The sequence below is a fragment of the Coregonus lavaretus genome (genome assembly GCF_964263955.1).
Source record: "Coregonus lavaretus genome assembly, chromosome: 2".
Lineage (NCBI taxonomy): Eukaryota > Metazoa > Chordata > Actinopteri > Salmoniformes > Salmonidae > Coregonus > Coregonus lavaretus.
The window spans coordinates 32281296-32293226 of NC_139989.1; positions in this window are offsets into that span (position 1 = coordinate 32281296).

The window sequence follows — 11931 nt, forward strand, 5'->3', positions numbered from 1 at the left end:
AGCCATGATCAGAATGTGTCTCTGTGTCTATTTCCAGCCCTGCCATTTCTACCTGTCCTGATCTAGTGTTTCACCCCTGACCTCCTCACACCGTCTCACTGTCTATGTCTGCTTTTAGCTCCCACCTCTACTTCACTGTGTTATAATGGACCTTATGCTTGTTATGTCACCTCTGTAACCAGTTATCAAACATACTGACCTTTCTGACCCTATCCCATAGCCCTACTTTCTACAGCTGAACATTAAAATTCCTCTATGAGTTTTGTTTAGTGTCCATTTACTTATCTATGTATTTGTTGTATATTGGGGTTGTGCTGCAGAGCATCATGGGGGATTGTATGTGTTGAGATGATCACGTTCCAGATAAATGGTTGAACTGATTCCTGTCTCCTGTTTCATCATTATTGGATTGTTATACAGACGTGGTTATGAAACCCACGAGACATAACAACAGATTGATGATGAGTAAGTCTGAATCTACAGGAACTATTCTGTCTGGAAGAAGTGGGTTTTTACAACTGTTTAAAACTGTTATTTTCTGTGGTCCAGAAAAGGCTAATGTTAGCACAGTGTATTGCTAGCAGAGGCAAGTGCATAGTCCAGCTAGCTAAGGAAGAGCGTTAACCAGTGGTGTAATGTACTTAAGTAAAAATACTTTAAAGTACTACTTAAGTAGTTTTTTGGGGGTATCTGTACTGGACTTTACTATTTATATTTTTGACAACTTTTACTTTTACTTCACTACATTCCTAAAGAAAATAATGTACTTTTTACTCCATACATTTTCCCTGACACCCAAAAGTACTCGTTACATTTTGAATGCTTAGCAGGACAGAAAATGGTCCAATTCACGCACTTATCAAGAGAACATCCCTACTGCCTCTGATCTGGCAGACTCACTAAACACAAATGCTTTGTTTGTAAATTGTCTGAATGGTGGAGTGTGCCTCTGGCTGAACGTACATTTTAAATACAAGAAAATTGTCTGGTTTGCTTTATGTAAGGAATTTGAAATGATTTATACTTGTACTTTTACTTTTGATACTTTAGTATATTTTAGCAATTACATTTACTTTTGATACTTAAGTATATTTAAAACCAAATACTTTTAGACTTTTACTCAAGTAGTATTTTACTGGGTGACTTTCACTTTTACTTGAGTCATTTTCTGTTAAGGTATCTTTACTTTTACTCAAGTATGACAATTGGGTACTTTTTCCACCACTGGAGTTAACATCGTCATGGACGGCAGAAAAGGACTCGAGACGGACATCGGAGTGGGAAAACAACATGATTAAAAAGGAGGAACATACAGTGATTAAAGGAAAGGACATTTATTCAACTGTGAAGACAAACCTTTTAATTAAATCTGCTAAATGAGCGAATTTAGGAGGAAACGTCAGTGAGTGAAGTGAATGAAGATCACGTGACTGAGGAAAATATTGCTTTGATTGAGGACAATATTGAAGTGAGTGACAATCAGGAGCTTATTGAGAAACAAAAAATTATTGGAATTGATGGAAACATTGGACTGTTTGATGAAAGTATTGAGCAGTGGAGCTCATAGGCAGAACGGTTTGAATATTTTGTTCTTGTAAATGACATGGATGAGGACAACATTGTGCCTCCATGTTTTAGTGTAATGGGGCCAAAGACATTTAATTTACTAGGCAGCCTGCTACAGCCAGACAGAACAGGTAAAAAGATGTATGGGGATATTGTGGAGATACTTAAAGGACATTTCTCACCAGAACCACTAGTTAATGCTGAAAGGTTCAGGTTCCACAGGAGACATCAGGAAGAGGGAGAATCAGTAACAATGTTTGCTGCTGCATTAAAGAAACTACCAGAACACTGTGAGTTTAATGCTGTTCTAAATGACATCATTAGAGACAGACTAGTATGTGGGCTACGGAGTGAAGCTACACAAAAGAGACTGTTGACTGAAAGTCATCTGACCTTGGCAAAGGACATTGAAATCAGTGTGTCCATGGAACTAGCTGCTAAAGAGGCTCACCAGTTGAGTTCATCAAGAACTTAGTGGGTTCATCTAACAATCCTAATCACCAGCTGATACATTGTAATCTCATACACAGGGTAAACCTTCCACCTAAAAAACATCATTTAATAGAAATCACAACCGCTCCTCTGTGTGATCTATGTAATCAAGGTGCCTTGGACTCCTTTAATCATATGTACTGGGAGTGACCAGGGGACATGTTTTGGAAAGAGGTATCCTCATACCTTGTTCCCCCAAACTGTTATTACTGAATGATAATTCACCACTGTCATTACAGCAAAGACGTAAAATGTTGTCAGGTTGGACAGCAGCTAAAAAGATGTTGGAACTAAGATGGCAACCACCACACCTCATTGGATCAGCACTTTTATAGATATCATTTATTTAGAACTATCCACTGCTAAGATCCATGGGGCTAGCCAAACAACAATTGCAGCTGAAACCATAAAATAACTCCTGTAGTGGGTTTTACCCAACAGATTGACCGTTAATTATAATTTTTGTGCAAATGTGTACCTTGATTTAGTATTTAATTTAATGGAGATCAGGTTGGGTGTGTTGGGGTGGTCCCAGGAGGGGTTGGAGGGTGGGTTGGGGTGGTCCCAGGAGGGGTTGGAGGTTGGGTTGGGTTGGTCCCAGGAGGGGTTGGAGGGTGGGTTGGGGTGGTCCCAGGAGGGGTTGGAGGGTGGGTTGGGGTGGTCCCAGGAGGGGTTGGAGGGTGGGTTGATGCAGCTGAGGTGGGTGATTGTATATGTGGTTTATTATAATTGTATTTATCTGCAATAACTAGTTTCCATAATATACTGATATATATTTTAACAGTATTGTGTCTCTAGCTGTATAACCATTCCTGGTGCTATTTGTTCTGATATATATTTTAACAGTATTGTGTCTCTAGTTGTATAACCATTCCTGCTGCTATTTGTTCTTGTCTGTGTTCCTTTCAAATCAATAAAAAGTTGATCACAGTTTCAACTGAAAATCAGAGACCGGGAAATCAAGTCACATGCTTCCACTGTGGCAAAAGTGGGACATCAAGTATCAACATGTTGGTGTAAGGACATGGATTGTCCAGCCTGTGGTAAAAAGGGCAACATCGAACAAGTCTCCAGAAACAAAAAGAGAACAGAGAAATCACAAAAATGGGAAACAAGAAACAGGCATTCCAACGAAAGACACATAGACATGTTCACACTGTTGAGTAAGAGAACATTGAGGTGAGTGACTCATCAGACGAGGAAGTCACATTGAAAATCCTGACTTTTTCCTGGCGGGTCGCACGGCTACTATGTCTCCCCCTTGCTAGAGGGACAGCCGGTGCGTATGGAGATTGACACAGGGGCAGCTGTATCTCTTGTGTCAGAAAAAAGACACTGAAACACCTTCCACTTCAACCAGTGCACCTCGTGTTAAAGACTTACACAGGTGAATCTGCCGTTGTGAGAGGCATCACTGATGTCACAGTTCAGGTAAACAGACAAACTGAAAAGATGCCACTCTATGTTGTGAAAGGAGACTATGCATCACTACTGGGATGTTCATAGTTGGAGAAAATCACACTGGACTGGCCATCAGTGCATACAATGACACATGGAGACACAGACCTACCTGCCATCTTAAAGAAACATGGAGAAGTATTTAATGGACAGCTGGGTAGTATGAACGACATTACAGGGAAGCTTAGCATTAAGCCAGACAGCAAACTAACGTTTCTGAAAGCAGGACCTGTACCTTATTTACATTACATTTTAGTCATTTAGCAGACGCTCTTATCCAGAGTGACTTACAGTTAGTGCATACATTTTATACTGGCCCGCCATGGGAATCGAACCCACAACCCTGGCGTTGCAAGCGCCATGCTCTACCAACTGAGCTACATCCCTGTCGGCCATTCCCTCCCCTACCCTGGACGACGCTGGGCCAATTGTGCGCCGCCCCATGGGTCTCCCGGTCGCGGCCGGCTACGACAGAGCCTCATGCTATCAGACCAAAAGTCAAGGCTGACTTGGATGCTTTAGTCAAGAACAAAGTACTGGAGCCAGTCAGCATGAATGAATGCATGAGCAACACCCATCTACCAGTCCTTAACGCTAGAACCGCCTGGCCTTTCAGCTAGTAGGTTACTCCAATCCTCGGGGTGTCACACTTTTCCCCCATCCCTAGCAAACACAGCTGATTAAAGTAATCGCATTCTAAATTGAAGATTATGATTAGTTAATTATTGGAGTCGGGTGTGTTAGCTGCGGCTGGGGCAAAAGTGTGACACCAATCAGGCCCCGAGGACTGGAGTTGCCCATCCCTGAACTAGAGCAAGGTGTGACACCAATCAGGCCCCGAGGACTGGAGTTGCCCATCCCTGCACTATAGCAAGGTGTGACACCAATCAGGCCCGAGGACTGGAGTTGCCCATCCCTGCACTATAGCAAGGTGTGACACCAATCAGGCCCGAGGACTGGAGTTGCCCATCCCTGCACTATAGCAAGGTGTGCAAACATGGTTGATAAATAAACGCTTGATACATAGTGCATCAACTATTGTAAAGGATTAATTGCATGAAGAAATATTAGTGGAAATATATATTTTTTGTAACTTTAAAAAAAGTTAATTCTACAAAGTAAAATAAAAAAAGGCCTATAGCCTATTTCTGTTTCCTTACAATAAAAACATTACAGTGTAATTAACCATTTGATCAACTTTATTTGTAGATTCAATTAGTAATAGAGTTTTAGTACTTAACAAAGTCCATTTACAGTTTATTTTGACAAAGTAGAATGAAAAATATAATAATAATAATAATAATAATAATAATAATATAACCAGCCAGGTGTTCAGGTGAAATGATTTGCTGTATTTCTAAACAAAAGCACTAGTGCATGAACAATTATAAAGGATTAATTCCATGAATAAATATTTGTGTTAACATATTAATGACAAGATATACAAACAATAATGTGTTGATTGTATCAGACACTGTACCGAGCCTTTACACATGAATCAATCACCTCTTCTCTTTATGCTTCGGGTCCACAGTCAGCACACAGCTTCGGGGCTTTGTGTGAGCAAGCCCCACAAACAAATTGGTTGCCCTGCACACAGTTTTTATGGGACTTTTTCCGTCCGCACTTACATACTTGACATTGTGTCTCCTTTTTCCCCAGTGGGAGCTGTGGTGCTTGGGGAAGAGGGAGAACAGGACCTGCTGTCTTGGCATTGTCTTTTTTTTTGGGCTCCACATGTCTCAAAACCACAGTCTCAGGCAGTCGCTCACTCGGCTGGTCTGGTTTCAACTTTCCCCAGATATAGAAAGACACTGAGCAAGTTGGTTTCGACATCCGCTGCTAACCAAAACAGAAGTCACATGCATCATTATCAGTTTCTATCTGGTTTCTATTGGACATTCATCCATTGACGACAGAATAGCATATTTTAATTTGATTGAACAGCAGGGATGTTGGTGAAAAAAGTGACATTTGGAAATAGAGCTGCAACTCTTGAATTTTGAGAGTTATTTGATAAAGGTAAGTGTCATAGAAACTGCAGAATATGCTCTTTCAGATACAGTACTATATAGAAATCACAATGTTTTACCTGCATGTCTCTGAAGGAGGATTTGATAAAGAGATGCTCCTTTCCCTGCATCTGTCAATTACAAGATGCGTCCATCTCTTCATGTACAATTTGACAACTGATAATATTGTCACTCATCAGACTATTGTCAATGTAATCTGGTCTATAGGCTAACTCTTATCATGTGTGAAATTAGTTTAGGTAGAGTCAATGATATGTTTTGCATTATTCTAAAGGCATACGTTTTGCAACACAATCTCACACTCAATTCGAGCAAATATGTACAAAAAGTATTTTAGCAGATTTTGTGCGTTTTTGTGTGGCTTAATTCGCCCCTATTGTACGACTATGAATTAAGTCGTACAAAAATGTGTATTTTCACACTAATTAAGCCACACAAAAATGCACAAATACGCACAAAATCTGCTGAAAAAGTTTTTGTGCATATTTGCACGGATTGAGTGTGTGATTGTGTTGACTGCAACACATAGCATGTTTTCGTTTCCCTTACAATACATTTGATTAGTAATAGACTTACAGTAAATAAAACAGTCCTGTAACAGTTTCTTTTTACAAAGTAAAATGTAAAACAGAATGGTATCAACCTGCAAGATGCGGTCAAATGATTTGCTGCTGATAAACAGGCATAACACAAACTCATCATTACACTATTGTCTTTCTAAATTAAATCAACCTCTTCACCCTCCTTATCATTCAGTTGGGCCTAATTTAAATTAATTTATGAAGTAACGTTCACAATTTTGCCCATTCATGCATTTGCCATTTATTTAGTGAGGAAAGAGAGAGTCATTAGTGCCTGGCTGGGAACCAACGTCCTACAGCGGATTAAATTGGGAATATGTTAAAAAACAGGTAAAAAGGCTCTAAATATTTTCTGTTTGTGATGTAAAAATTCTGACAAATGAGCAGTAAAATACAAACATTTAGGAAAAGTCAGGGAGCAGGACACAGGTTTATTTGGGGTCTGATTCTAGTGTTAAAAGGCAATTCCGCCACTTTTCAACCTCATATTCATCCTCTCCAGCACCACAACAGTGTCTATATTTGTGAAAACAGCACGTTTCTATGATCTGTAGTTAAAAAGACAAGAAGAAAAGTCTTTATAAAATGTTTCTCTGTGACATAAAAGTAAGAAAACTGTGATTTTCAAAACCTGCAGTGAGTTTCTAGTTTCTAGCCCAATGGAGGGTATTTTATTGCTCCTCACATCACTGTGAATCTAATTGTTTTTGAAAGTTTATACTGTTTAAGTTCAAAATGTTTATACTTTTGATTACGTCATAGAGTAAAACTTTTTAACTTTATATATTTTTTACGAAACTTAGAAAAACACAATTTTCACATATGCTTTAATTAAATGTTTACCGCTGCATTTCACCTTTAAAGTGAGTTTTATAAATATAGTTTGCAGCAACACCTGCATACTGTCACATAACCAGAGGAGGCTGGTGGAGGAGCTATAGGAGGACAGGCTCATTGTAAAGACTGGAATGGTCTCAATGGAACGGTATCAAACACTTAATTTATTTATTCAATTTCATCCATAAAAATGAGCCCGTCCTCCTATAGCCCTTCCCACCAGCCTCCTCTGGGAAATGTCTCTGTTCTGGTAAAAGAGAAGTTGAGAATACCACATATTGTTTCTGTTTTGTCTACGTCTCTACAATAAACCACAGGTTTTTTTCTTGAGACTGATGGTGAAGAGTGGGGTGGAAAGGCTTTTTCAACACTACTGTAGTTAGCACAACCTTGTGACTAATTGAACTTCCTGTTTGCTTTGCGATACTTGCGTGGAGGGAGGGGGTTCAATGTTATCTTTCTGACTTCCCAATACCTTCCCCATGTCTCATATTCACTGTTATCTTTCTACCTTCCCAATACCTTCCCCCAGTTCAGAGATGGCTTGATGTGGTGTGCAGCATAGAGTGTATAGTCCTTTAGTCTCTATGGGCCAGATGGCCAGTTGGTGAGGGCTACAGCATGGGGAAAGAAACTGTTCAGATGGGGGTCTATAACATCCAATCACATAGGTTTACAGAAGCTGACAGTTGCTACGTCATTGCTAATAATGCAAACTGCCTTGGTTTAGATAAAGACAAGCTCTGTACAGATGTAGGATCTTAATTTAATCAGCCTGTTGCAGGAGAACTACAACTTGTGTGTTTGAGGGTAAAAAAGGCTTCTGAAGTTTGTAATTTCCACTTTTCCACCTTTCCATTTTGAAAAATGTCCATTAATTATAATCCACATAGTAATTCAAATGTCCTTTTGCTTCAGGATTATTTTCCTTCTGTAGCAAACTGGCTCAAATTAAGATCCTACATCTGTAGCAATATACCTGTCTTTAATTAGTTGTCATTGTGTTCACCACAACCAACATGCTGGATCTCTATTTAGGGCTCAGTGCTCTAAAATGAGTCTCTCTTGGGAGAGAGAGGAGGGGGGCCCTGCCTCTAAAATGAGTCTCTCTTGGGAGAGAGAGGAGGGGGGCCCTGCCTCTAAAATGAGTCTCTCTGGGGAACATGACACCAAAGCTAAGAGGTGAGATTACAATTTGGTTTAAGAATTCTTACGTTTATTTCCAAAATGCTATATCCACAATTTTTTTCATCAGAAATGATTGCAAAAAGCTATATGCACAATCTTTTTTGAGCAGAAATGATTGCCTTGGGTACCTTCAATATTACTGGGTACCTTCAATATTACTGTTCTCAAATGTTTTATTCATGGATTTGAGATGTGTATAAAAATAAATGTTTTTTTTGCTAAACGCTATATATCCATTCTTTAGTTGGAATGGAATGTTCGTATCCTATATATTTGACTGTGATATGTGGTTGTCTCACCTAGATATCTTAAGATGAATGCACTTACAGATGCCATATCTTAATTTGACCCAGTTTCTCACAGCAGGAAAGTAATCATGCAGCAATAGGGAATGTAAATTATTATGTGCATTATAATTCATGAAACATTTTTGTAGTGGTCGGTACATTTTTCATTAGGGCAAATCAAGTTTGACATTTTTTAAGTGGAAATTACAAACTCTAGAAGCCTTTTTAAAGCTTGAATACACTACAATACCGCAACTGTATTGTAAGTCACTCTGGGCCCGGTTTCCCGATAGCGATGGAATTCAGGCTTACCAGTGTTTTAAGATGCATCTTTCCTACAACGGCTGAAGATGTAACATGTATTTCCCACGCACCACGCAGAGAGAACGGTCGCCAAGTGCATTGTTTGAGCATGTCGTTATTTAGAGGATCGAAAGAAAAGGAGCGCTGCTCTCGGATCAGTTTTCTCCATTCAAATCTTTCCTTAACATTATAATTAGTTCACAATACTGATGACGGATCAGCTCCTAGAGAGATATTACCACCTACGGCTGCAAATATTGAGGCGGCTTATTCTAAATCACACATTTTGCACATCATTGTTCACATGTTAGGCTACACATCATGAAATATATTGAGACAAATTACAGACCGTAGTCTATAAGTAGAAAAATAGAACTCAATTAATTGAACATGAAACGTATTTCAATTTGATTGAAATAGGACTATAGCCTACTGTTTATATTTTAATGCTGTTGTCTCGGTTTTCATGTGAAGCATCATTTTATACGTTGCTTGTTTGCATCAATTGCAAAGACATTTGCAACTTTGTATTTGTAGTCAACTTTGTTCTGAATTTATCGGCGGTCACAGAGAGACGGATAAACCATGTGATTCTATGTTTAGCAGAGATCTTCTGTGTATAAAGTGACGCGGGAGGGCAGAAAAAGCATCTAACGACGCACTTGGCTGTTCTACAAGTGGTCTGAGGCAGGTGTTAGATTATGAGTGTTTCCAAGTGCAACGTTAATAACGATGGTTTTGGGAAACAGCTCAGAGATTTAACAATGCTCCTACAAAGGTTCTAACGATTAACTTAGCCTTAATATGCTTTTGGGAAACCAGGCCCTGGACAAAAACATCTGCTAAATTCAAAGGTAAATGTTTTATATACAGATCTCATATTACTGTATAAAAAATAAAAAATATGATATTGATGTCACAAATGTATCATGTGTACAGTTCTTCTTCTTCTTCTCTCAAAAATGTAGTTATTTGTTACATTTGACTGTGTAAAACCTAGTAGTACTACTTATTTCTCTGAGAGTGAGGCAGATATATAGCATTTTGCAAAATAAACATGATTATTTGTCTCTCTGAAATGAAACCATCAAGTGATAGATCTAAACAAATACATGTCTGTCATTGAACAACCCCATGCCATGATTAGCTAGTGAAAAAACACACCAATCTCTTAATTTCTTTAAGCAATGAAAGCTAATTTACCAACATTTCTGAAAATGGATATATAGCGATTTGGAATGAAACACGTTGTGGTGAACAATAGTGTCAGCGATGGCTTGCGGATAGCCATCAATCGTTAAACAGTTTCTGGTCATGGTTAACCATATTTGTTTTAAGAAAAAAGTGTACAATCTTAACAAAACGCATGTCCCTGTACTCTTTTTCAAGATGTGGCTGATTTAAACAGCCAGAAGACATTTTCAAATTAAGAAATAACCTTGGTTTTCACGACTTGTTGTTTCCAAATGGCTGGTAGGTAATTAGATATGAATCGAAATCTTATTTTGTAGGCATCGAATTGAGTGAATGCTGCGCAGGTTCACTGAGTTGCAAACCAAATGGATATAATGGGGTGATTGTTGTCTAATCGGGTGGTCTAGCTCATTGATTTGTAGATATGACACAGTTGCTACCTCAGATTTTGAGCCTAGCAGGTGTCATGAATGAGTTATGTAGTACCCACAGACAGCCACAGGGAGGAGCAGGAGAGCTATAAACCCATACAGCTTTTAGCCTTAAAACCCCTAAACCTAACAATCAATCAATAAAATGTATTTATAAAGCCCTTTTAACACCAGCAGATGTCCCAAAGTGCTATTTATTTTTTTATTTTTTATTTAACCTTTATTTAACCAGGTTGAGAACAAGTTCTCATTTACAACTGCGACCTGGCCAAGATAAAGCAAAGCAGTGCCATAAAAACAACAACACAGAGTTACATATGGGGTAAAAAAAACATAAAGTAAAAAAAATACAACAGAAAATAAATATACAGTGCACTATACAGAAACTCTTACCCTACTTATAACCTATTTTAGCTTTAACCCTACGTATTACCTGTTTTAGCCTTAACCCTAACCCCTAATTCTTGGGTAGGGTAGCCTAGAACACTTTTAGAAACTATTTTAGTAATAATATTATCTTAGTAAATACAATTATAGAACTAAATAGCATTTGGATTATTTTGTTAATCAAAACCTGTCTAAGCGTTTTGCTGTTTTTTTTTGTTATTAGTTATTTTATAATATGTATAATTGCAAGGCTGTACGTGAATTAATAACTTTTAATTGCTAAATATTTCCAATAGATGGCAGCATAAGACCACGAAGCATCAGTTAAAGGCTACAAGCAACAATATGATTAATATAAAATAGCATGCAACCAAAGACTATATGTCCTATGATTATCTAAAATGGTCACTCATTACTTTAGTTAGCTATATATCTCGTATTAGGCTTGTGTTGCTTTTGGAAGAGCAATTAAATAGTGACTATAGCAGGTGTTGAACCCCTGGTAAATAACCACTAGTCAGACGCGTTAACCTCAACCCTACTATACATGTATTATAAAAAATGATCTTAATATCTGATATTGGGAGTAAACAACCTCGGAATAGAAAAGACAAGAGTGCGTCTTCCAGCCCGCCAATAAATTACATCATGCAACCCTCCCGGTTAGCAAATGTACCTCAACATTCCCCTCACTTGAGCTGGAAGGCAGAGTGCTCCCTGCTGGTTGATGAATCTGACAATGAATGTACTAGGAAAATACGTTTTTCTTGACCAGAGTTGACTAAATTAATGTTCAGGGTTATTGATAATCGTTATAGTAATGAAGTATAATTTCAAAACATGAGCATAAAAACTGCTAATAATAAACATGAATCATCATTATATTATTTCACTGTAATCTGTTAAATGCTTTTTCAGTCGTTCCTCTTGCGTTAGCAGTGTGGAAAGGGACAGTAAAAAGCATGTGCAGGAGTTTCCCTGTGATGGGGAGTGGTGGTGTATCCAGGGAGAAAACTAAACTAACCTTCTGAAATGTTATTCGTGGTCTATTGCTTCCATCTATTGGAATTTTATAGCAACTGCAGTAGTACTGAATAAAGTATATCCTTACTAAAGTAGTAATTATTCAGAATTGCAAAATATGACATTTTCTAGTTCATTTTACCACTTACAA